The sequence below is a fragment of the Mercenaria mercenaria genome, chromosome 13 (genome assembly GCF_021730395.1).
Source record: "Mercenaria mercenaria strain notata chromosome 13, MADL_Memer_1, whole genome shotgun sequence".
Lineage (NCBI taxonomy): Eukaryota > Metazoa > Mollusca > Bivalvia > Venerida > Veneridae > Mercenaria > Mercenaria mercenaria.
The window spans coordinates 57,045,358-57,072,655 of NC_069373.1; the positions used below are offsets into that span (position 1 = coordinate 57,045,358).

Consider the following 27,298-nt stretch of genomic DNA (forward strand, 5'->3'; position numbering starts at 1 on the left):
AAATTTACTATTAGGCATTGTTTAAGATAAATAATACATGTTTAAAGAAGCAAGTTTACTGAAGATTACTTTTTTGTCCATGATGTGTACCCTTCGGCGTCCACTAAGTAAATGACTATGTATTCGTTTTAACAAGAGGTCATTCAAATGAACTCATAGTCTAATTTTAGAATGAACTTACGGCGTCGGTGCAACTATTTTTAGGTATGTATGCTCATAGCGGTGGTCATTAATCAAACGAGTCTTTGATGATCAATCAGTTAAATGCCACGCGTTCTCTTCTGCATCTTACCGCCAAATGACAACGGTAATCAAAGTCTGAAAACTGATCAGAGAATAAAATATTTTTGACAGGCCTAAACCCGTACACCGCGCTATAGTGTACAAATACGATGATTTTAACGCAGGATTCGATTATGGGCGCAATAATATAATTATAGAAATAATTACAATTTCTTTAATAAACCCGATACGATATACAATAGAAATAATTAACTAAATTATTCATACAACTTACCAGTCCGGACCAATTCGTCTAATGAATCACACTGTAGATGGTTGAATAGAAATATCGTTTCACTACCAACAGCCAATCGGAATGCAGTATTTTGACAAGCGGTAACACTTTTCCAATAAACCTGACAGGTTAAGACCCTTATCTCTTTACTCCGCGCTACATATATATTGATTTTGAAGAGCGCCGTTAACGCTTTATGCATAAGTATAGAAATGATTATAGCAAAATGTTATTAATTTCCTTACTTTACCTGATACTAAAATGAAACAGAAATATTTAATTTAATCGTTCATACAGCATAAACCGTGATATACGCTCTACCAGACCCTTTAACCGAACGATATTTACCTGTAGAACTTCAGTATAGTATATAACACTTCGCTAACTACAACCAATCAGGAAGCAGAATTTTGACAAGCGATAGCACGAAGTTTAACATTTGTCCGCATTATTGAGCGCGTTTTATAATTTCAGTGTATAGCTTTTACCTCTTTCTTCTTTATAAATACCAACGGAATTAAAAAGCTTGATTATTGAGTTTATTTATTTCCTCTAGCGGTTTACAATATTTTTCAATGTAATAATAGAAAGGAATGTTTACTTTTCTTTAATACATATATGAATAACATAACTATTGGCACGGCAGTCAATTAAGCACGATGGTTGTCTTACCTTACCTATCTGTTAAAAAAAAGTAAAGTACAATATTTCTCTATTATACTTGGAACGACTTTAGCAGTGTTTGGTATCAAATGAAAGGTTTTGACGAGGACTATTGCGTTGTATACAGAATTTGAATGCGTGGTCACTCCTGCGTAAAATTGTAGGCGTTATGGAAGAAGGCGTTACTGCATATACCGACAACACCTCTTCCTCCTCTCCTTCTCTGATAACTTAGGCATGTTGGGTATCTAACCGATGTTTCGATAAGTACTATAAGGCAATAAACTTAAACCGGAAGTCAAATCACTCATGCGAGAAATACGCCAAAGTAACTTACACTTTGATATCCAAAATGGCAGTGAATGAATTTACAGGGCGAAGTATAATAAATAGAGCCAAAGCAACGTTCTGATTAGTCAGTATAGCTTAGCAATGCTCTGATTGACTAGTGATACGACGCATTCTGATTGGTTTATTCCTCAAGGAAAGGCTGGCTTACATGATAAAACTTATCATTTATACGTTAGTTTGGTTCAAAGCTGTTCCAAACTGGAATTTCAATGAAATCACTCCCCTTTTTACATAAGCCTTGCTTTGAAAACTAGCCCCTTCGAAACGTGTATATTAGAGCACGCTTTTAGTTAGTCAAATCAGTCTGACTTTATACGTCAAAGCTTACAGTATGGAAAACTCTCGCCATTCAAATGTCATCATCAAACGACAAAAAGCAATCATCATAGGCCCCGTTATACTTATTGTTATATTTACCTTGCCTTTCGCTTTAGCGTTTGCGACTAGGAATTCAACTACATACGTAGATTATGATATTAAAGTGAATGAAAACAAGACTGCCTGCCACTATATAAAACAGTTCGAGATACAGCAAAACGTATATATTACCGTCTGCAACAGAGATAGTGAAATCCTAGTGAATTTGAGACGTTTCATAAATCACACCGCAAGTATCAGCAGAAATACCTAATTTAATCGTTCATACAACTTACCTGTCCGGATAAATTCGCCTAATGAATCAAATCTTTAGATGGTTGAATAGAAATATCGTTTCACTACCAACAGCCAATCAGAATGCAGTATTTTGACAAGCGGTAACGTTTTTCCAATACACCTGACAGGTTAAGACCCGTATCGCTTTGCGTCTACTCCACACTATAGTGTACATATTTATTGATTTTAAACAGCGCGTTAACGCTTCATACATAATTATAGAAATGATTAAAGCAAAATGTCTTTAATAAACCCGATACGAAAAATGAAATAGAAATACCTAATTTAATCGTTCATACAGCATAAACCGCGATGTGCGCTTTACTAGATCCTCTAATTGAATGATATTTACCTGTAGAACTCCAGTATATAACACATCACTACCATCAGCCAATCGGAATGCAGTATTTTGACAAGCGGTAACACGTTTCCAATACACCTGGCAGGTTAAAAATACGTCTACTCCACGCTATAGTGTACATATATATTGATTTTAAACAGCGCGTTAACGCTTTATGCATAAGTATAGAAATGATTATAGCAAAATGTCATTAATTTACCCGATACGAAAAATGAAATAGAAATACCTAATTTAATCGTTCATACAACATAAACCGCTGTGTGCATTGTACCTGAGATCCTTTAATCGAATGATATTTACCTGTAGAACTCCAGTATATAACACTTCGTTAACTACAACCAATCAGGAAGCAGAATTTTGACAAGCGATAACACGGATCGACTTTGTTTTCCAATACTGAGATAAAACCGCAGGGAAAGTTTAATATTTGTCCTTTAAATAAGAATTATTGAAAATAAGTGCCTCTTGTCTGGTTTTTACCGGTTTAATCCAGTATTACTATTTTAATTGACCAATCAGAATTGAGATAAATGCCGTTCTTACTACAAATACAAGCCTCCTTTTGAAATCGAGGCTTTGTGGCGAGTATATAATAGCGCTTTCATCAGACAAAATCATTCAGAAGTCAAATCATGGAAAATAGCTCGGAAGTATTCCAGAATATGATGAATTCCTTCGCTGCTGACCTAAAGGAAGTGTGTCCAGTACATCACAAAGTATGGCTTTACGAAGCGCATTACAGTAAAGTACATTTTGGGTTTTCGGAAGACATTTGGGTAGAATTATTGACAAGCTATATAAGAAACAGGACGAATTTGAATGTAGACTTCTCCATCATCCACACTGGTGATCCGTATACGGACATGGAGATTAATTTGCCTGACGGACATTATTTGGTAGACATAGAGTGTGCTTTAGGCGACTTTCTGGAAGCGAAGGGATATCTCTATGTTCAGTACAAGGACATAACAAAAACGAGAATAGAGTTCGATATGAATTACTCTACATGGGTATATATGCTCCGACAATACATGAGCAAATATCATCCGAAAATAGAACTCAAGTGGTGCGAACATAGCTTGCAACCAAATTCCTATTGCCCCTGTAACATTAATACGGAACCCGAAGGACCCGGAAATATCTACATAGATGTACTAACTATGCTCTGTGATCATCATGCAAACAGAAATTGGTAGAAAAGAGCATTTTAAAGCGTTGAACTAGTTGCTGAATTGTATTGATCAGTTACACGAAATTTGTATGAAAGACAGGCTAAAGAGGCAGTTTTAAATAGTGTAAGTGATGGATGTGTTACCATCGGATCTCTGTAGAAAACTATTTTCCGGCTGTGTAGAAAGACCGTATATACCGTTATGTTACATGGGCCGTATAGAATGGCTCTCAGATGAATTTCAATATTGGGGCGATCAGTGACTGGATGACTTATATTCCTGAGAACGAGGAAATAGCGCTTTATGTTAAAGATGTGATACGATGGGGTGGCTAAGAATTTCAATACGATTGGTTTCCAGTCCGAGAAAAGAATAATAAACATGATTTTATTTTACTGTAGATATCATTGATGCAGTTCTTCATTTAGAATTGCGAGAGGCGCTTATTAAAAAGCATAATATGGATTTGTGAAACGAAATAAAATACAATAAACGAATATGTCGTTTTATTTGTGTACACCTACCGACGCTTCATCTTTTCCGTTAAATCAAATTCGAATTTATAGGTTATAAATAACAAAGACATATTGTTCTTTTAATTTTTTATTGCCAAAGCTTGTATTACTAAAACAGGCTACATGTATCAACTAAAATAAGAAACAATACATTCATCATTCGACTTCTTGCGATACACATCAAACGGTTTTAAAATGTCCTTCATTTTTCGTCCGGAACATCGGTTCGTAATGTAATATACGCAATACAGTCCGCATATGTTTGAATCCGTATCTTGTATTTGACTGAAGTTCATCCAATAACGCTTCTTTAACGCTAGCTCAAAATGAACTTTGTAGTGCTCCGGTCTATTACCTAGTGAATCGAAAAATTCGTTGGGCCCTCTTTTTGGAAAATAAAAGACCACCCAATGTTTTCCTGATCCCTGGCTCGTGTCTGTATTCGAAATGACGTATTGTCCTCTACGTATTTGAGGTTGGTCCGCGGCGCAAATTGTCACAGGGTACTCTTTTAACATTTCCCCGAGTTCAGAGTTATTCATTTTAAAACGTATAGGTGTTCCAATCTATAGTATCTTGGGTCATGCTTTCGCGATATTTCTTACGTCTTGGGCTGTCTAAATCGCGACTCAAAGGTGTGTCCATTTTATCCCTAAGTCGATTCAGATCACTATGCTTTCGTGACCGTCTTATTTCCGACCTAGCAATATCAACCGCTTGGGCTACGGGTGTCACAAGTTTTACTACGGGGAGTACAAGTTTTACTACGGGAGATCTTCCCCTTTTTGTTATTGTTTCATTGCTTCCCTTTTCTCGTTTCTTTTTTAATTCAGCCATTTTTTTCGATCTGCACCGCTTCCTACAAAGTAACGGCCCTCTCTGACGTTTTGTGTCAGAATGAGAATATAGTATATCACACTATTTTCAGAATCTCAGCTAACTCCTGATTGGTTTATAATATGCACGTGGTCACGTGTCTATTCTCTATATAATGAGTCTTCTGACAATGCTAATAAAATCTGGAAAATAGATCCCTCGGAAGCACCGAAAACAAGGCAAAAAGTGAAAATTGCAGACTCGGTTTGATTGAGTCTGTTCAAGCCTTTTTATGTCTTTTCAATTAGTAGTCAAACGAATCTGATTTATAAATTGTATATGGTCACGTGTTTATTCAGTCGACGTCCAGAAACAAAGTGAAGATTTAATGTAATAGACTTGTTCTTACGCAGTTTCAATATCAATACATGTACATGCTTTCGATAGTTCAGCCTATTCAAGTCATGAAAATAAAAGTTAAATGTTTTACGCCTAACTATTCTTACGCGCTTTCAATATCAATATGAGCTTCTGAATGGTTAATATTTTCAAAATAATAGAATTGAAAGAATGTGTAGAATTGAAACAGCGCATTAACTAGAGCTTCCCATGTTAGACATTGAGCCACAATCTAACCTCTCTCTCACCTAAAACACGTACATCAAGGACTCAGTACTACAGATCGAGAGATGGTATGACCCTAGTTAGCTTTGCTTCAGTTCATTTTCGTCACGGAAGAGCTTACTTTCCTAGTACAGTTAGCCGTGACACTCAAATTCTTGTACTAAGATGATCTTAACGACATCCTAGTTTCAGCTCCAGCCACTTTGTATACTAGTTAAATATGATCATATATCAAATATGAAATGTAATAAAAGATATTAACTTGTTCTATCAGTTAAAAGCTACTCTTCTGCATCTTACCGTCAAATGACAGTAAGTAATCATAGTCTGAATAATTATCAGAGCGATAAATATTTTGACCGGCTTAAACCTGTACACCATGCTATAGCGTACAAATATGATGATTTTACATAGCGCAGTATGCGATTAATTAATATAATTATAGAATTGATTACCTAAGTATATTAACGGATTTAAAAAGCGATATCCTTTGTTTATAGAAATACTGATGTTTTTAACCACATTTTTAATGTAGTGCAGATACACTGTCTCAAAAGTTCATATTTAAGTAACAACTCTACACAAATCAGTGTGATTTATTAGTTAGATATAGTGTCAATATGAAATGTAATAAAACATTAAATTATTCTATCAGTTTAACGCGATGTATTCTCTCTATAACGTACGGTCAAATGATATTATTGTTCAATTTATTTGACCTGTCGAAAAGTGGACCCGACTTTTACTATATTCTGTTTGAGCCTATATAAGATTAACATGAAAGCCGGGAACATGTTTTGACAGGTCAATTAAAATAAACATTAATCAGCCAGTAAATATTTACTAGTGTGACTAATTATTAGAGCACTTTGACAAGCCATAACACGGATCTATTTTTCCAATACTAAGATAAACAACAAGCTGTAAAGCTTAATTAATATTGCAGTGATACAATCAAACGCTATAGTGTTAAATCTACTGACAATTTTGTTTTGAAATTAATGATTTCAGACGATACAAATATTGAGATAACATTATAATAGTAATCGGTAAATTAATTAATTGTCGTGCAAAAAACATGTCGTAATATTGAGTAGATATACTCTCAACCGTTCATATAGTTTCAGTGTGACGCGTTCACCCCGCAAAAGTGCTGAAGTGTATCGAGGGCTATAATCAAGTACAATTGCTAAATCCACTCAAAAAAGACTGAACTTGTCCGCACGCTTATGAAGTAAACATCGGGTATACATATTGTCACTGAATGAGGAAATCCGATACCCGCTGTATTTTTTATAATTCAAAGCACGTACGTAATAGAACGCATGTCACGTGATTGAAATATAATGCGTTAATTTGTGTTTATTTAACTAATTAAATGAATGGTTTTAACCTAACCATTCAGACTTTATTTTTTGTCGATATCTGTCGGAGATGTATGGAAATATGCGTATTGTAAAATGTATTAGCGGTATATTGGTTATTACGGATATATTTGTTATGAAATTCATGCCACATTTTCTCCGTGAAATACATTTTCGCTACAGATTTTTGATGTATGTAAAAAATGAATCACTATTTCAATGGCCGTTTAACGTAGAAGGTGTAATGTAAAATATCTTCTTTCTGAAAAGCGAATACAAAATTTAATGATTACTTTATTACAGTGTCGATGGCATTTAAAATTTCAGAATTTTCCATAGTGTCCGTTTACGTTTTTGTCAATGCTGTTTATAAAAATGTTAAAGTTGTTTTAAAAAATGTTACGGGCGTTTAGATATTTGTCGAATGTGATTCGATTTTTGCACTTTAATATGTAATTTTCCATAGGGTCCGTTTACGTTTTTGTCAATGCTGTTTCAAAAAGTGTAACAGCTGTTTTAAAAAATGTTACGGGCGTTCAGATATTTGTCAAAGGTGATTCGATTTTTGCACTTTAATATGTAGTTTTCCATAGGGTCCGTTTACGTTTTTGTCAATGCTGTTTAAAAAAATGTAACAGCCGTTTTAAAAAAATGTTACGGGCGTTCAGATATTTTTCAAAGGTGATTCGATTTTTGCACTTTAATATGTAATTTTCCATAGGGTCCGTTTACGTTTTTTTAAATATTTATCGCTCTGATAATTATTCAGACTATGATTACTTACTGTCATTTGACGGTAAGATGCAGAAGAGGACACGTAGCTTTTAACTGATAGAACAAGTTAATATCTTTTATTACATTTCATATTTGATATATGATCATATTTAACTAGTATACAAAGTGGCTGGAGCTGAAACTAGGATGTCGTTAAGATCATCTTAGTACAAGAATTTGAGTGTCACGGCTAACTGTACTAGGAAAGTAAGCTCTTCCGTGACGAAAATGAACTGAAGCAAAGCTAACTAGGGTCATACCATCTCTCGATCTGTAGTACTGAGTCCTTGATGTACGTGTTTTATGTGAGAGAGAGGTTAGATTGTGGCTCAATGTCTATTCGTCAATCTTGAATAATCGCCTTATATCATATCTGGAAGATAATAATAAACTGATGGAAGAGCAAAATGGTTTTAGGCGAAAACGCTCGTGTGAAGATCATGTGTTCACAGCTTGTTCAGTCATACGAAACAGATTATCAAAAAAACAGGATACGTTCGGGACTTTCATTGATCTTCAAAAAGCTTTTGACTTTGTAAACAGAGATGTTTTACTATATAAAATGTTGAATAATGGTATAAACGGAAAGTTTTACAATTCAGTAAAATCCATTTTGACTGATACAAAATCAGCTGTTAAACTAAACGGTATGCTGACAGACTGGTTCCCTACATTGTCGGGCGTGCGTCAGGGCGACAGCAGTTCGCCGACGATTTTTTCTTTCTTCTTAAATGATCTTGTTGAAGGACTTAAGTCTCTTAACAAGGGGATACATATAAATGACACTCAGATATGTTGCTTGTTATATGCTGACGACATTCTATTGTTGTCAGAAAATGAATATGATATGCAAATTATGCTTGATTTTCTGTATGACTGGTGTTGTAAATGGCGTCTTAAAGTTAATTATGCTAAATCAAATGTGATGCACTTTAGAAAAAAAGGTAAACCACGCAGTGCTTACGAATTCCATATGTGTAACCAAACTATAGAGTATACGGATGTTTATAGATATCTTGGCGTACATTTACACGAACACTTGGATTTTTCGCATACTGCTGATACTTTAGCTCAAGCTGGCAGTAGAGCTTTGGGCGGTGTAATTTCAAATATCCATAATCATAAAGATGTTAGTTACAAAACTTACAGCAAACTGTTTTATACAGGTGTTGTTCCTGTATTAGACTACTGTTCCTCAGTTTGGGGGTTTAAAAGTTTTAATCAAATAGACATGGTTCAGAATAGAGCGGTTCGTTATTTCATGGGCGTTCACAAATTCACACCAATTTTAGCCATGACTGGTGATATGGGATGGATTATCTCAAGACACAGGCGTTGGGTCAATATGGTCCGACTTTGGAATAGACTGCTAACCATGGGAAGTACTAGGCTTACTCGTAAGGTTTTTGAACATGATTTTCAGTCTACAGGAAATACTTGGTGTTCAGAAATCAAACATGTCTTAGATGTGGCAAATCTTTTAGATCATTATGTAAATCAAACCACCGTGGATCTTAAAGAATTAGAAGATCGTCTGTTAGAAAGTTATAAGTCTGAATGGTCTGAAAAGATGCGAACTGTTTCAAAACTGAGAACTTATGTACAGTTTAAATCTGAGTACATTACCGAAAAGTATCTTCAGAGTAACTTACCGAAAGTTGAAAGGTCACATTTAGCTCAATTTCGTTGTGGAATTTTACCCTTAAAAGTTGAAACAGGTAGATATATTGGTCTTAATCCAAACGATAGAATTTGTCAATTTTGTAACAATGGTTCTATAGAAGATGAAACGCATCTTTTACTGAACTGTCCTACTTATACAGATATCAGAGTAAATATGATGAACAGAGCATTAGAAAGTAATAGCATGTTTCTAACACTGTCTTGTGAAGAAAAGTTGAAATATTTGATAAATACTCATTATGTTCTTGTTGCTAAATTTATTGTAAATGGTATGAGTAGACGAAAATCTCTCTTGTTCAACTAATACTGCAAACTTGAATGCTCGCAAGTGATATTTCGCGTTACGCTAGTTATGGAATTTACAGAGAGTGAACATTTAATCACAGTTAATCACGCTTTTGTATACTTTGTCGAGCATTCGTATGTCGGCAGCATTATTAGTTTTATGTGCAAAACATCTATGTGCTTCTTTTTTTTCCAACAAAAAATGTTCAGAATATATTCTTTATCACGTATATGTTTAATTGTATGAATATTGCGAGAATAAGTTGTATAAAAAGTTATATTTTTAGAGTGACTTATAGGCCCAACGTGGCCGGGTGTTGTAAAATGTTTCCATTGATTTTGTACTTTGTATATATGTTATACACAATGTCACTATAATAAAATTTACTTACTTACTTCCTTACTTACTTATTTTGAAAATATTAACCATTCAGAAGCTCATATTGATATTGAAAGCGCGTAAGAATAGTTAGGCGTAAAACATTTAACTTTTATTTTCATGACTTGAATAGGCTGAACTATCGAAAGCATGTACATGTATTGATATTGAAACTGCGTAAGAACAAGTCTATTACATTAAATCTTCACTTTGTTTCTGGACGTCGACTGAATAAACACGTGACCATATACAATTTATAAATCAGATTCGTTTGACTACTAATTGAAAAGACATAAAAAGGCTTGAACAGACTCAATCAAACCGAGTCTGCATTTTTCACTTTTTGCCTTGTTTTCGGTGCTTCCGAGGGATCTATTTTCCAGATTTTATTAGCATTGTCAGAAGACTCATTATATAGAGAATAGACACGTGACCACGTGCATATTATAAACCAATCAGGAGTTAGCTGAGATTCTGAAAATAGTGTGATATACTATATTCTCATTCTGACACAAAACGTCAGAGAGGGGCCGTTACTTTGTAGGAAGCGGTGCAGATCGAAAAAAAATGGCTGAATTAAAAACCAGACAAGAGGCACTTATTTTCAATAATTCTTATTTAAAGGACAAATATTAAACTTTCCCTGCGGTTTTATCTCAGTATTGGAAAACAAAGTCGATCCGTGTTATCGCTTGTCAAAATTCTGCTTCCTGATTGGTTGTAGATAACGAAGTGTTATATACTGGAGTTCTACAGGTAAATATCATTCGATTAAAGGATCTCAGGTACAATGCACACAGCGGTTTATGTTGTATGAACGATTAAATTAGGTATTTCTATTTCATTTTCCGTATCGGGTAAATTAATGACATTTTGCTATAATCATTTCTATACTTATGCATAAAGCGTTAACGCGCTGTTTAAAATCAATATATATGTACACTATAGCGTGGAGTAGACGTATTTTTAACCTGCTAGGTGTATTGGAAACGTGTTACCGCTTGTCAAAATACTGCATTCCGATTGGCTGATGGTAGTGATGTGTTATATACTGGAGTTCTACAGGTAAATATCATTCGATTAGAGGATCTAGTAAAGCGCACATCGCGGTTTATGCTGTATGAACGATTAAATTAGGTATTTCTATTTCATTTTTCGTATCGGGTTTATTAAAGACATTTTGCTTTAATCATTTCTATAATTATGTATGAAGCGTTAACGCGCTGTTTAAAATCAATAAATATGTACACTATAGTGTGGAGTAGACGCAAAGCGATACGGGTCTTAACCTGTCAGGTGTATTGGAAAAACGTTACCGCTTGTCAAAATACTGCATTCTGATTGGCTGTTGGTAGTGAAACGATATTTCTATTCAACCATCTAAAGATTTGATTCATTAGGCGAATTTATCCGGACAGGTAAGTTGTATGAACGATTAAATTAGGTATTTCTGCTGATACTTGCGGTGTGATTTATGAAACGTCTCAAATTCACTAGGATTTCACTATCTCTGTTGCAGACGGTAATATATACGTTTTGCTGTATCTCGAACTGTTTTATATAGTGGCAGGCAGTCTTGTTTTCATTCACTTTAATATCATAATCTACGTATGTAGTTGAATTCCTAGTCGCAAACGCTAAAGCGAAAGGCAAGGTAAATATAACAATAAGTATAACGGGGCCTATGATGATTGCTTTTTGTCGTTTGATGATGACATTTGAATGGCGAGAGTTTTCCATACTGTAAGCTTTGACGTATAAAGTCAGACTGATTTGACTAACTAAAAGCGTGCTCTAATATACACGTTTCGAAGGGGCTAGTTTTCAAAGCAAGGCTTATGTAAAAAGGGGAGTGATTTCATTGAAATTCCAGTTTGGAACAGCTTTGAACCAAACTAACGTATAAATGATAAGTTTTATCATGTAAGCCAGCCTTTCCTTGAGGAATAAACCAATCAGAATGCGTCGTATCACTAGTCAATCAGAGCATTGCTAAGCTATACTGACTAATCAGAACGTTGCTTTGGCTCTATTTATTATACTTCGCCCTGTAAATTCATTCACTGCCATTTTGGATATCAAAGTGTAAGTTACTTTGGCGTATTTCTCGCATGAGTGATTTGACTTCCGGTTTAAGTTTATTGCCTTATAGTACTTATCGAGACATTCGGTTAGATACCCAACATGCCTAAGTTATCAGAGAAGGAGAGGAGGAAGAGGTGTTGTCGGTATATGCAGTAACGCCTTCTTCCATAACGCCTACAATTTTACGCAGGAGTGACCACGCATTCAAATTCTGTATACAACGCAATAGTCCTCGTCAAAACCTTTCATTTGATACCAAACACTGCTAAAGTCGTTCCAAGTATAATAGAGAAATATTGTACTTTACTTTTTTTTTAACAGATAGGTAAGGTAAGACAACCATCGTGCTTAATTGACTGCCGTGCCAATAGTTATGTTATTCATATATGTATTAAAGAAAAGTAAACATTCCTTTCTATTATTACATTAAAAATATTGTAAACCGCTAGAGGAAATAAATAAACTCAATAATCAAGCTTTTTAATTCCGTTGGTATTTATAAAGAAGAAAGAGGTAAAAGCTATACACTGAAATTATAAAACGCGCTCAATAATGCGGACAAATGTTAAACTTCGTGCTATCGCTTGTCAAAATTCTGCTTCCTGATTGGTTGTAGTTAGCGAAGTGTTATATACTATACTGAACTTCTACAGGTAAATATCGTTCGGTTAAAGGGTCTGGTAGAGCGTATATCACGGTTTATGCTGTATGAACGATTAAATTAAATATTTCTGTTTCATTTTAGTATCAGGTAAAGTAAGGAAATTAATAATATTTTGCTATAATCATTTCTATACTTATGCATAAAGCGTTAACGGCGCTCTTCAAAATCAATATATATGTAGCGCGGAGTAAAGAGATAAGGGTCTTAACCTGTCAGGTTTATTGGAAAAGTGTTACCGCTTGTCAAAATACTGCATTCCGATTGGCTGTTGGTAGTGAAACGATATTTCTATTCAACCATCTACAGTGTGATTCATTAGACGAATTGGTCCGGACTGGTAAGTTGTATGAATAATTTAGTTAATTATTTCTATTGTATATCGTATCGGGTTTATTAAAGAAATTGTAATTATTTCTATAATTATATTATTGCGCCCATAATCGAATCCTGCGTTAAAATCATCGTATTTGTACACTATAGCGCGGTGTACGGGTTTAGGCCTGTCAAAAATATTTTATTCTCTGATCAGTATTCAGACTTTGATTACCGTTGTCATTTGACGGTAAGATGCAGAAGAGAACGCGTGGCATTTAACTGATTGATCATCAAAGACTCGTTTGATTAATGACCACCGCTATGAGCATACATACCTAAAAATAGTTGCACCGACGCCGTAAGTTCATTCTAAAATTAGACTATGAGTTCATTTGAATGACCTCTTGTTAAAACGAATACATAGTCATTTACTTAGGGGACGCCGAAGGGTACACATCATGGACAAAAAAGTAATCTTCAGTAAACTTGCTTCTTTAAACATGTATTATTTATCTTAAACAATGCCTAATAGTAAATTTTTAAATTTTTTTTATAACTGTTTAGTTTTAATGTGATGAATATTTTGTTTTAGATTAGTTACTTTCTTTACTTTGTAATATAATCTGTTTTGATTTAAAAGAAATGTATTTGTTCATTTAGGTCTGAGATGAATTTATATGGTTAAATATAATTAATATTCTATTTGGTTTTCTTGTAATATTTTATTTTCGTGTTATCTCCACGTGTAGGGCTGACCCTTAATGTGCGCGAACACGCCCTAGATAGGTATATAAGTCGGCTCTATCTACTTTAGGGAGTCATTTCTATTCATAGAACGTAAAGTCATTTTTGGTATGAAAAATAGGTTTATTACTGTCGTTTCTATCTATAACATTGTAAAGTCATTCTTAAAATAGAAAGGTGATGTCATTCTAAAACTAGATTTCAAAATGGCCATTCTCACGCATGCGCATACCTGGCCCCAAAGAGACCCCAATACTACTTTCATATATAGATAAACACATTTTTATAGATAGCACACATAATAAAGTCCGGCGTAATGATGAATGTCTAGTATATAGAGGCGTTATCTTGATGGTAAATACAGAAATTGTTTAGATACCAATACTACCAATATTAATTTGGTGAATAAACTTTTTATGGAAAACGAAATAATTAATTAATTTGCATATAAATCCTTATTTATTCCATGGGTTGGCAGAGTTAATGTTTGATTCAGCCCTTTCCATAACAATGTGTGTTTGGAATTGTTCGAAAGATTCAAATATGAGCTATTCGTCATCATAAACTTCTCCATGGTTTTTTTTTTGATATCCTTTCAGTTTAAATATATATCTTTAAAAATGCAGTTTTTTCTTGCAATTAAAAAAAAAAGAATCTAAAAATGTGCGAAAACTTCTAAAGTAATCAAGATATCTTGAAAGTAGATGCAAAATGGGAAGAATCTTCAAGGGGATTTCATCATGATTTTGTTTTTCTTATGGTAGATCTAGATTCAGTCGATTACTGATTTAATTTGACATTAAATCTTATGATGAATTTTTAAAATTTAAGCATTTCAGAATTAGTAGTTGCAATAAATGAAACGGTGAGACTTTAAACGCGCATATGTTAACATCAACATTTAAAGGTCCGGAAAATAATGAAGACTTTTACACGTACGTACGTGAAAACTACCACGTGCTAAGCTGTCACGCGGGAAATACGCATAGCGCTATGAAAATTGAAATGTGCCTGGCTTTACACACAGTTAACCAAGTACATAGAATGTCAAATTTACTGCATTGAGATGCTCGACGTGTTTTAATAGGGGAGACAAGCATTGGGGAAAAAACGAACAGGATATTATTTTCGGTATCAAGTCAAAACGTCCCCTAGTCAAAACGTCCCCTAGTCAAAACACCCCCCATTTTGTTCAAAACGTCCCCCATTCAGTTTAGAATTTGGTCAAAATGTCCCCCTAATTTTTTTTGTATTAGATCTATTAATTCTTTTTAATTAATTCATATCTTTTAAAGGGTTTGAAACTTATGGATTATGTTTTGATAATACACAAAATTTTATGATTTATTAGCACCTAAATTAATGCGATCAACACCTATCAACTATACATGGTTGTGCATTAATTGTGATGAGGGCTTAATATTAGTAGGTGTTATAAACCCACAAAAATCCTGATCAGAGTTATAACTTTATTTATAAAACACTAATAAAACATCAGAACAGTCACAACTGCATAGTTATTAAGTAAAAATCACATATCGCACTATTCATTCACTGTTCTACACCAAGAAGTCAAATTCACAATATAATAATTCAAAGTGTTCCAGCTACACAATATCAAGAAGTCAAATTTATCCACTCCTATGCTAGTTAATGTTTTTATCACAATTATTCCTCCTCGTGAAATGTTGTAGTGAGCCTGGGTTTGTAAATGGTGCTCATCTTTTTTAGCAAGGAACCAAGGGCGTAGGAGCTGGGGCGGCAGGGGCGGCACCCGCCGCCCCAATATTTCGAGGAGCGGAGAAATGCCGAACTCGTAAATTTTTGAAAAGGCTAGAAAATATAATTGAAAATAAATATAGCGGTCTTCCATTTATCATGAAGTGCATCGGTGACTGATATTACAGTGTTTAAACATAGTAAACTGTAAATAGGGGTGAAAACTCGAAAAGAAAACGAGTATGTTCAACAGATACTGAGCAGTCCAAGAAGTCGCCAGATTGCACCATTTACTCTAGCTATATGCAAAATTTTCCAGGGGCCACCCCGGACCCCCGTTCATAGGAGGGGGACACCCCCTCCCAAACCCACCCCCTCCGCCGCCCCAATGCTCAACTCGTCCCTACGCCCCTGGGAACTTGCAGACAAACCCCCCGCACGGTAGCTGTAAAAGACATAAGAAACATTTATAGGAGATAGAAATGACAAATTATGCATAAGTAACTGAAAAAATATAGTAAGAGAATGATATTACTGAAAAGAATGTTAATACATTTTTACACAAACTATAAATAATAATACCTTTTTACACAAACTATATATAATTTTCCGAAAAAAATCTCTTATCATGCTGTTGCTGGAAGAGAAGATCCTTATAAAATTCATAAAATTTTTTATCAAGGCAGTGAAATACTAACAGCATGAACATAATCACCTGTCCAAAGTTGCGGATTTCCTCATGGAACGACCCATTATTTCTTTTTAATTCTGGTACTTTAAAATAAATATTTTTTATTTATTTCTCATTCCATTCAATATACAGAATCTCTTGATTGAATTAACACCTACTGATAACACATTATCTCCTCTGATTGGATTAACTTGACAATGCATTGATTACTTGATTACCTGTATATTGTTTATTTCTTTCTGACCAGATTTTACAATATTTTATAAAATAAAATAAAAATATTATTAAATGGTAAAAAGTAGTTAATCAGATTTTGGTCAGCTAATAGAATGTAAACATACAAACTGTATAACTCTATGTAATGGGCCTTTTTGTTCCTTAAATAATGTATATATCTATCATTTTATATGATGTATAGTTCAGCCAGAAAATTACATATTTGCCAAAAAAGTAGTTAGACAATTCGGAATATGGTAAGTATTCCGCAAAAGATATTGTTACTGAAGTCTAGTAATTCAAGAAATCAATAATAATAATAATAATAACATGAATATAACTTACCTGTGTCACAGGTTCTGTGTTGCCAGCTGCCATACGAGTCGCAGGCAATGGCATGTTGACGCGGTCTGACTTCGTTTCTACACTTAAAAGTAATTAATGCAAGGATACTCCATAAATACGTTATCTTACAAAAGCACCGATATTTAAACAAATAACAATCCAACACACTATTCACAGAGACAGACAGTATACATACACTAGGATACTAAGAAAATTAGTGGTTGAATATAATAGTTATAACTTTTTCCACATTATTTAATTATTGTGCAATTAAACTTTAGATACTTAAAAAATAATTGTTTACAAACATCTTGTTTTATGATCCATTATCCCTTTGTCCTCATGCAGTTGTAACAATTTCATTTATAACATAACAACATTATAATTTAATTTAATTTTATTATTAAAATAACAGAAACATCACTTTTTCACTATATAAACATCAGATATAATTTCACAACAATGCTATAACATTCTAAAACTAATGGTTTACAACATTCTAATTAAATACTATGCATGTAAAACAGTATAATGAACATTTAATATTTACCAAATTAACTTAATTAATATGTATTTACATATGAAATTTTTAAGGGGGGTGTTTTGACCTGGTAATTTTTGAAAGGGGGGTGTTTTGACCAGAAAAGGGGGACGTTTTGACCAAAATGGGGGGTGTTTTGACTTGGGGACGTTTTGACTAGGAGACGTTTTGACTAACATCCTTATTTTCAATCATGTAAACAAATGATGGCAATCATATCATGTTCAAAGAAGAGATTCAGGATTTAAGAATTATTCTTCCTCATTCAACTGACGTATTTAGTATTATATACCGTAGAAATGCACGTGAGTAAATTAACACTGAATTGACAACCTTGGTAAACTACGCATGTATTCGGATAGATCACACTTCAAATTCAATTATCCCTGTTTCTCCATTACCAACTTTTAGTAACATCGATCTATTGGAAAATCGATAAATTTGCCTATATAAACAAAGAAGGAAAAAAATACTTAAACTTAAATAGAAAAAGTTCTATTTGGAAATCAAAAATTCGATACCCCACAAATTAAAGTTTAATTTATTCCGGATATTATGAATATTAAAAAAAAAAATATTTTAATATTTGGTTGGTCCTTTTTGACTTTAAATAGACCCACCTCAGTTCATATAGACTCTGAAGGAAACGGGTAAAAAAAACTGGCTTTTTCAAATATAACAAATAAAATGAGATATTTTCCGCAAAAAATCAAAAATTCGATACCCCTAAAAATGTAGAAAAATTATTCAATTTTCGTTATGTGTAATTTGTTTTAAATTTTAGAATGGTTTGTTTGGTCCGTTTTGCATTTTAGTGTGTACAGTGAACATTTCTTAAAAAATTCCGGCTTTTTCTGCCCTCATCCGTAAGTACTCGGAAGCTGTTACGGAAAATATTGTCGTCTGCTAGTCTGACTTTGTCGGTACAAATTGTTATAGCTCAAAGCCTACTTCACACTGACAAAAAAAAAAAAAAAAAAAAAAATTGTAATTAGAGTGGTGGAACCTATGGTCGCGGTATTTTGTACATGTATAATCTTTTTAAGAAGCAAGAAAAAATTATTATTTCGATTTGCCTATGCAAAAACATAAAGTTATCCTCCTTTTATCGAAACATATTGTTGATGTGCGTCATCACGTGACTTAGCCGTCTCGTGAGCTATCGACACGGCATACGTGAAAAGGTGAAAATTCGCCCTGAAGGGAACCTATGCTGGCGGTATGTAATATCGATTAAACTCAGGACGAAAAAAAATCAGCAGGCTACAAATGAACAAACAAGCATATGCGAATATAATATTTAGAACATTACTCATTTATTATGTGAAAAACAAAATAAATGGGGATAAAATTTAGTATGTGCCTCTATGTGTATATTTCCCTTTCCGAAATGGAGTCACTATTAGAACAAAGCTTAAAAGGTATAATAATGTTGTTTAAAAACAGAATGTTCAAGTATCAAAAATTCAAACAACGACAGTGATTAACTCGCTAATGTTTTCTACACTTCTTTTGTGTGTAGGAAATTTACTCCTCCCTACATCTCAGAAAGAACCATTTGGACTTTGTCAAAATACTAAGATCAACATCGATCTTTTCATGGTTCGAAAGGCACTCGTAGTGTAGCCAGGCGTCACATTCATCACATCTTGCTCTTAAATGTATCTTATATCTGAATGTAATGCATGATTTCTAAAAAAACTAACTTTAGTTTAGTGATTTTGACATATTTGTGTGAGATTTGTGCGACGGATACAGATTGCGTAAAATGTATCGGCTGCTGTATACGTCACGTGAGCGGCACGCGCGGCTATCGCCACGTTTGTTGTAAAGGCATTTCACCACTGGCCGGTGTTGAACATAGCATGATGAAATATTTTTATCAGTGCTTCTGCAGAGAGCATATTTATCGAAATACAGCGAGCATAGGAATACCGCGAGCATAGGTTCCACCACTCTAGACAATTTAAAACAAATTAATTGTTGAACTCAGAAACGCCGAAACCTAGATCCGCTGTCGTTTATTAAAATAACGCTATGGAGGATTTAGTTTTCAATTCGCGTTAAATATACAAATGCTTTTAATTTTCATCGCAAAATATACTTAAAGCAACTAATTCTCATGTGTGTTTTCGTAAAATACAGCCTGTCAGTAATTGAGTTTCAAAGCATTCTTAAGAAATATAACTATGATTAATTTATTTATTTATACCTATATTATTTTTTGTCAAACGATCTGGAGACTTTTTTTATTGCGGTAGTGGTCTGGGTTCGATCTCCGACGCGGTCATCTTTTTTTCTTCATATGGGATTTTTTAATAATTTTTAAACAAAAAAAAAATAATTTTCTATTATTCACAATATGACCAAACTTTAATTTGAAAGATACCTTGATGAACTGATAATTCTGCTTCTTTCCGAACCTCCTTTGTATATATTATTCTGTATTCTTAAATTAATGCATGTTTTTGGTAAATTCTTTAATCATTCGTTTTAAAAAATTGCGATATCTATTATTTGATTTAATTGTAACAAATATCTTAAAATTACCCTTTGACTTTTATTGTGTATTACAATATTGCCTAGGGGTAAACAATATCCGGTCAGTGTTGTTTCAAGGCGGGTCATAAAAAATATATTACCCCATTTACTATAAGTGATAGGTATTTTTATGGTTTTATGGTTTTTGCGTTGTAATATATGTCTTTCACTTTCTTCTGTCTTTATATAGTCTTTTCCCTTTCTTTCATGAAATTTGTTTTTACGATTTTTACCCTTATTTCATGAATCGTATAACAGTAGAAAGAATCAGTACAAATTTAGAATTCACATCGTTAACAGTGTTGTTCCGTAAATATCTACTGAGTAAAGATCCTGGCCCAAATTTCACGAAAAATCTTAAGTTATTACTTAGTTAAGTCTGCTATTCTAAAATTGAGATATTGATAAAGTTATTGTTATTTAATGTTGTTGGTTTTTCCTGTAACAATATATTTATAGTTAAAGTATGCTATGGTAGTAGTATTTGTCAGCAGTACTTATTCGAGTCACGCAAATATGATATTTCTATTTAGGCACGATATAAGAAACTTAATAATACCATACTAAATTACAATAATGAACTTGTCTATCTTTCAATTTGGACAGTACTATTAATTATGAAAAGGGTGCATACCAAAAAGTTACTGACTGAATGGCAGACAGTGCAGATCATGATCAGTCTGCACGGATGTGCAGGCTGATCATGATCTACACTGATTGCAAAGGAAGAACCAATCGTGTCCAGCATGGTAAGGGTTAAGTATTTCCTTTTAAAAGTATAAGTCTTATTTCTATACTTCTTTTTCTTTAAAGCGACCGGTCTCCAGATCGTTCGACAACAAAAATACTTTTTAGATATCTTGAAAAAAAAAATGCTATATTTCTTATGAAGGCTTCAAAACTTAATTACTGACAAACTTTATGTTATGGAAATACATGAGAATTTACTGTTTTTACTACCTTTTACGATGAAAATCGAAAAATTTTAGTGGTTTAGAATTTTGAAAATATTTTAGAATCAAAAGCTCATATTCTAATGTTCATAATATGTGAAAGAAAGCGCGTATATACGCTTTCTAAATATTTTAGATAACATATTCATATTCTTGAATATTTATTTTATTTACAGACAGTTTCTTGTGCGTAAATATTTCTTTTCTGTACATAGATATACGTTAGCATGATGTTTCATGTATTAAAAAGAAAGTAAATCTATGTGTTTGATGTATAAAATGTAACGATTTCTAAATATTTTAGATAACATATTCATATTCTTAAATATTACTTTTATTTGACAATTAATAAAGTATTATATAAATTTTCGACTTGTTCCGATTTTCACTTTAATAATTATCAAAACTTCATTCAATTCAAGTATATCGTTTAGCAAACCGTCCGCCTGTAAATGCATCAGATAATGACCAAAGATGTTAATTATCGATTTTTCCCCCGTGTTACTACAACAACAACAATTAGTAAGGAAATCAACGAATCCGTCCGGTAGCGATGATATTGGATTATTGGTTTTATTGATTTTTATGATAGGTAGATCTGCCCCGCTTTATCGGTTTCGAGATGTTACTAAAAGTTGGTAATGCGTATTCTCAGGGTTTCTCATATTCTCGTTTTTTGCCTTAAAGTTGTCAAATAATTTAATGTTTGTTATTTTCTAGACAGGAATGGTTCAAAACTGACACACTGAAAATTTCAAGTGATTTGATAGCATATTGACTAAACTATCGGCATTTTACTCAATTTTCAAAAAAATCCTTATTTTTTTCTGGTGGTGTTAGCAAATTTGCCACAAATTATTGATTATGCAGTTAATTGTCATATTTCTTGATGTATTTACTACAGAATATAGAGTGGGTTCGGGTTATTTGGCCGTTTAATTAATTCAAGACCCTTTGAAAGTATGTTTGGGACAGACATTCAGACACAATATGTCAATGTGCCTTTGACACTGAGGAACACATAATGACATATCCCGTAATAAATGTTTTTTCGAACTCATAATTTACAAAGTCCAAGTCCATCTTGGTGAAGAGTCTTATAAATCTCCGATACTGTTGTTTGAACATCAGCCGATAAGGTTTTTATTTTGTACACATTTTAGCTGAACCAGAATTCATATTGTTTCCACTTGTCGTACAATATAGGTGGCACTGACAATCGGCAAAATATAAAACAATATTCAAGTCACTGAAACTTAACCAAAGCCATAAATTTAATTTTAAAGCCAGTGTGCATAATTTTTATCAATTTGCAATTTTTGCTTTCTAGTATGACAATGCCTGTCTTTTAAGACTTTGCATCTCCGGCCAGTTAATATGCATGTATGCAGTATGAAGACCTAAAGTAGTCCTTGCATATCCCCATTTTAATAGCAGTTTTTATTCATGTTTATCATGTTTAAATAATAAACATTAGGCAATGTTCTTATGATACGTCAACTGTAGTATCTGTATATTTTATTATGAAAAATGTTTCCACAAGTCTATTTTTATTACAAAATAGATACATACAAAAACACAAATAATACATATCCATGGTGACTTTGAAAATGGCAAAATTCATACAAGCTACACATTAAGAAAACAACAGTATACTGAGATGATGAGATATAAACCAGTTCAGAATAGTTCATTTGTGAGTGTGTATGCAATTTAAGCTTGCAAGCTTTTGTTTTTTGTGGTGTACAAAAAATAAAAAAATTGTATCCTTTTGGACGTTTTATTTTTATTTATTTGGTCGACTGCTCAAAATTGGGATTTTTATTTTTTTTTTGTCCCCTCCGACCCAAATTTTTTTTAAAATCTCCCGTAAACCAGAAAATAAAAAAATGCTGGCCTTATGGTTTTATTTGATACAAAATCCAAAATATCTTCAACAACAATAAATCTTGGATTCCATGACAAATCAGATTCAATCGTAGTTTCCAGAGTTATTTTATATCTGATTACCTCCCCTGATTGTAGTCAGAATGGATTTATATCAGTAAGTACTTACAGGACTTATTTGAAATTTCATTATTATCATTAGTTGGACCGAGCCAATCAGGGTAGATAACTATGGACTGATTTTATGTCAAATTACCTCCCTTTATTTCAAATTAAAATGGGTATATCTCCGTAACTAATGAAGATACTGATCTGAAATTTCATTTATGTCAACAGATTTATTTGGCAGATCCTTCTCTTGTTAACTTACAATAATTTTCTTTTGAATTACTTCCCTTTTACGTTACTATAAATAGCCTATTTTTAGTAACTTTTTTATTATTGGCCGTATGGAAAAACCGAGACCACTTTTCTGTGGTACAACATGGATGGTACCTCCAATTTTTAGGTGTATTTTGACATATTTCGTTCGACAACAAAAATACTTTTTAGATATCTTGAAAAAAAAAATGCTATATTTCTTATGAAGGCTTCAAAACTTAATTACTGACAAACTTTATGTTATGGAAATACATGAGAATTTACTGTTTTTACTACCTTTTACGATGAAAATCGAAAAATTTTAGTGGTTTAGAATTTTGAAAATATTTTAGAATCAAAAGCTCATATTCTAATGTTCATAATATGTGAAAGAAAGCGCGTATATACGCTATCTAAATATTTTAGATAACATATTCATATTCTTGAATATTTATTTTATTTACAGACAGTTTCTTGTGCGTAAATATTTCTTTTCTGTACATAGATATACGTTAGCATGATGTTTCATGTATTAAAAAGAAAGTAAATCTATGTGTTTGATGTATAAAATGTAACGATTTCTAAATATTTTAGATAACATATTCATATTCTTAAATATTACTTTTATTTGACAATTAATAAAGTATTATATAAATTTTCGACTTGTTCCGATTTTCACTTTAATAATTATCAAAACTTCATTCAATTCAAGTATATCGTTTAGCAAACCGTCCGCCTGTAAATGCATCAGATAATGACCAAAGATGTTAATTATCGATTTTTCCCCCGTGTTACTACAACAACAACAATTAGTACGGAAATCAACGAATCCGTCCGGTAGCGATGATATTGGATTATTGGTTTTATTGATTTTTATGATAGGTAGATCTGCCCCGCTTTATCGGTTTCGAGATGTTACTAAAAGTTGGTAATGCGAATTCTCAGGGTTTCTCATATTCTCGTTTTTTGCCTTAAAGTTGTCAAATAATTTAATGTTTGTTATTTTCTAGACAGGAATGGTTCAAAACTGACACACTGAAAATTTCAAGTGATTTGATAGCATATTGACTAAACTATCGGCATTTTACTCAATTTTCAAAAAAATCCTTATTTTTTTCTGGTGGTGTTAGCAAATTTGCCACAAATTATTGATTATGCAGTTAATTGTCATATTTCTTGATGTATTTACTACAGAATATAGAGTGGGTTCGGGGTTATTTGGCCGTTTAATTAATTCAAGACCCTTTGAAAGTATGTTTGGGACAGACATTCAGACACAATATGTCAATGTGCCTTTGACACTGAGGAACACATAATGACATATCCCGTAATAAATGTTTTTTCGAACTCATAATTTACAAAGTCCAAGTCCCATCTTGGTGAAGAGTCTTATAAATCTCCGATACTGTTGTTTGAACATCAGCCGATAAGGTTTTTATTTTGTACACATTTTAGCTGAACCAGAATTCATATTGTTTCCACTTGTCGTACAATATAGGTGGCACTGACAATCGGCAAAATATAAAACAATATTCAAGTCACTGAAACTTAACCAAAGCCATAAATTTAATTTTAAAGCCAGTGTGCATAATTTTTATCAATTTGCAATTTTTGCTTTCTAGTATGACAATGCCTGTCTTTTAAGACTTTGCATCTCCGGCCAGTTAATATGCATGTATGCAGTATGAAGACCTAAAGTAGTCCTTGCATATCCCCATTTTAATAGCAGTTTTTATTCATGTTTATCATGTTTAAATAATAAACATTAGGCAATGTTCTTATGATACGTCAACTGTAGTATCTGTATATTTTATTATGAAAAATGTTTCCACAAGTCTATTTTTATTACAAAATAGATACATACAAAAACACAAATAATACATATCCATGGTGACTTTGAAAATGGCAAAATTCATACAAGCTACACATTAAGAAAACAACAGTATACTGAGATGATGAGATATAAACCAGTTCAGAATAGTTCATTTGTGAGTGTGTATGCAATTTAAGCTTGCAAGCTTTTGTTTTTTGTGGTGTACAAAAAATAAAAAAATTGTATCCTTTTGGACGTTTTATTTTTATTTATTTGGTCGACTGCTCAAAATTGGGATTTTTATTTTTTTTTGTCCCCTCCGACCCAAATTTTTTTTAAAATCTCCCGTAAACCAGAAAATAAAAAAATGCTGGCCTTATGGTTTTATTTGATACAAAATCCAAAATATCTTCAACAACAATAAATCTTGGATTCCATGACAAATCAGATTCAATCGTAGTTTCCAGAGTTATTTTATATCTGATTACCTCCCCTGATTGTAGTCAGAATGGATTTATATCAGTAAGTACTTACAGGACTTATTTGAAATTTCATTATTATCATTAGTTGGACCGAGCCAATCAGGGTAGATAACTATGGACTGATTTTATGTCAAATTACCTCCCTTTATTTCAAATTAAAATGGGTATATCTCCGTAACTAATGAAGATACTGATCTGAAATTTCATTTATGTCAACAGATTTATTTGGCAGATCCTTCTCTTGTTAACTTACAATAATTTTCTTTTGAATTACTTCCCTTTTACATTACTATAAATAGCCTATTTTTAGTAACTTTTTTATTATTGGCCGTATGGAAAAACCGAGACCACTTTTCTGTGGTACAACATGGATGGTACCTCCAATTTTTAGGTGTATTTTGACATATCTGTACCTTGTAAGAATTTTGTTTTTCTTTTTGGTTAAATTTCTTTCCTTTGTTGTTCCTGTCCTTTGGACTTAGATATTTTTTCTGAGGACCTGCTTGTCCTCAAGTGCAATGATAACAGGTGAGCCGATATAGGGCCATCATGGCCCTCTTGTTTTTATTTATTTGGTTGACTGCTCAAAATTGGGACTTTTATTTTTATTTCCCCCCCCCCCCCCCCCGACCCTAATTTTTTGAAAAATCTCCCGTAAACCAGAAAATAAAAAAATGTTGGCCTAACCCGAGTTTTTCGTTCTTATGCGAAACAATATATTACTCAGGCCTACGGCCTTCGTGATATATTCTTACGCATAATAACTCAAAACTCGGGTTATTCTGCGATAACCCACGTTTGGAAACTTATTATTTCTTAAATACTGTACTTTTCATGTGTCGCTTTCAGATCAACATTAATTAGAAAATATATGCGTGGGTCCTCGTAGTTTGCTAGCTACAGCGATGTTCACCAGCGATGTTTCATGCATTACCAACTTTTAAATCACAAACTTTTAAGAATTCATCGAAGCAACCATCTTTTCATTCGATTTATCATTGATTTCAATGAATGGTGTAAATTTCAAATTCTGTATATTCTTTCAACATAATACACAGTTACATAATTTTGATAAATATTCATTTGAGTGAATTATCTGAAAGGAAAATATCGACAGTCTTAATACTTGAAATTTACGGATGTTGGTGAAATATATAAAGGATCTTACTTGAGTGAATTTTGTTACTGAATTTATACAACTAGTTAATTAACATAATATAACGTGAGGCTCGTGACGAGCATTTTATCATTAAATAAATAAGGCAAGTGTTTCTTTCTCATTCTTGTAAGTGAATCTTTGCTATAGAATTTCCAGCATGTCATTTGTGAATTGAATAAAATTTACAAAAAAGACGACAATTTGGAGAAATAGAACACAACAAAGTAAATAACAGCAGACTCGTTAGCTCGATTATTCGAAGAATAGTCTAGCTATTCTGCTCACTCTGGCGTCAGTGTCGCCGTCGGCGTCACACCTTGGTTATCTTTAGCATGCAAGTACATACAGCTATCATTAAAGGCATATAGCTTTGAAACTTATTTTTTCTTTTTCTAGGTCAATTACCAACCTCACTTGGTCAAGTCCCATAACTCTGACATGTATTTTGGGCAAATTATGCCCCCTTTTGGACTTAGAAAATCCTGGTTAAAGTTTTACATGCAAATTACTATCTCCAAAACTAATGCAGATATTGAATTGAAACATCACATGTGTCTTCGGGGTTGTAAAACTAGTTGATAGCTTCAAGTCCCATAACTCTGAACTGCATTTTGACCAAATTATG

The 27,298-nt window shown here is 33.0% G+C and overlaps 1 protein-coding gene across 3 annotated transcripts in view; it reads left to right on the forward strand.

Annotated features, from left to right (window-relative positions):
* The first annotated feature begins 17,657 nt into the window (after positions 1 to 17,657).
* The window catches only part of LOC123528565 (uncharacterized), a 35,952-nt gene continuing 26,311 nt past the window's right edge, over positions 17,658 to 27,298 (forward strand). For 2 of the 3 annotated variants that reach the window (XM_045308374.2, XM_045308375.2), the window contains exon 1: positions 17,658 to 17,783. The gene's annotated coding sequence lies outside the window, so the exon portion shown is untranslated. The remainder of the gene's footprint in view (positions 17,784 to 27,298) is intronic. The other variant, XM_045308373.2, reaches the window with a different exon arrangement.